Source organism: Cimex lectularius, unplaced genomic scaffold (genome assembly GCF_000648675.2).
Source record: "Cimex lectularius strain Harlan isolate CLEC.00 unplaced genomic scaffold, Clec_2.1 scaffold163, whole genome shotgun sequence".
Lineage (NCBI taxonomy): Eukaryota > Metazoa > Arthropoda > Insecta > Hemiptera > Cimicidae > Cimex > Cimex lectularius.
In genome coordinates, this window is record NW_019392826.1 from 679,737 (window position 1) to 680,539 (window position 803).

The following is an 803-nucleotide window of genomic DNA, read 5'->3' on the forward strand; positions in this document are numbered from 1 at the left end:
GAGGATTACTAGGATTTCCACAAGATGTCAAACTAATGATGTCGCATCCCCGATCGCTAATTATATAGATAAATATCACTTTCAAATTCAATGGTACATAAAACACAGTATTTAGTGAATATCTTTTATTCAAAATGAAAACTTTGAATGCTCCAAGGAAAATTGTTTAATTTTTCCAAATTACCTGTCACATGTGGTAGATCTTTTACAGTATTCCCAACGCTCAACATCATTAAAAAAAGTCAAATACAGTATTGTATATTGTTGTTCATAAAAGTAAATATAAATATGCAAATATTTCACTGAAAATACTAAAACTGTAAAAAAATCAATAACATAATTAATATTCAATTAATTAATTAAGAATATTCAATTAATTAAGGTTTTAAGTTGAGATAAAAAAGTCAGTGTCACGAGTGGGATTCGAACCCACGACCTTCGGCTTGATACGCCGCTACTCTACCACTTGAGCTATCGTGACTTCAGTCAGAGAAGTCGGTGCGTATCAAGCCGAAGGTCGTGGGTTCGAATCCTGCTCTTGACACTGACTTTTTTTATCTCAACTTAAAACCTTAATTAATTGAAGGTTCTTAATTGGTCAAGCGGACCACAAAAAATAGTTAATTTAACATAATTAATGTATTACTAATAATTATTGGTTTCGTTTATTTACATTTCCGTTAAATAATAACATCAAATTCAAATATTCACTTCTTTCAAATTCAGAATTTAATTTCATATCCAATTCCGTCTTCAAATTCAGGTTATAAATATATATACATTTATTTCTTTAAATCCAGAAG

At 29.5% G+C, this 803-nt stretch overlaps 1 non-coding gene across 1 annotated transcript; it reads right to left on the reverse strand.

Annotated features, from left to right (window-relative positions):
- Positions 1-408: 408 nt before the first annotated feature.
- On the reverse strand, positions 409-481 carry Trnad-auc. Its single transcript has one exon. It is a non-coding gene; the product is annotated as a tRNA-Asp (tRNA).
- Between the last annotated feature and the right edge of the window lie 322 nt (positions 482-803).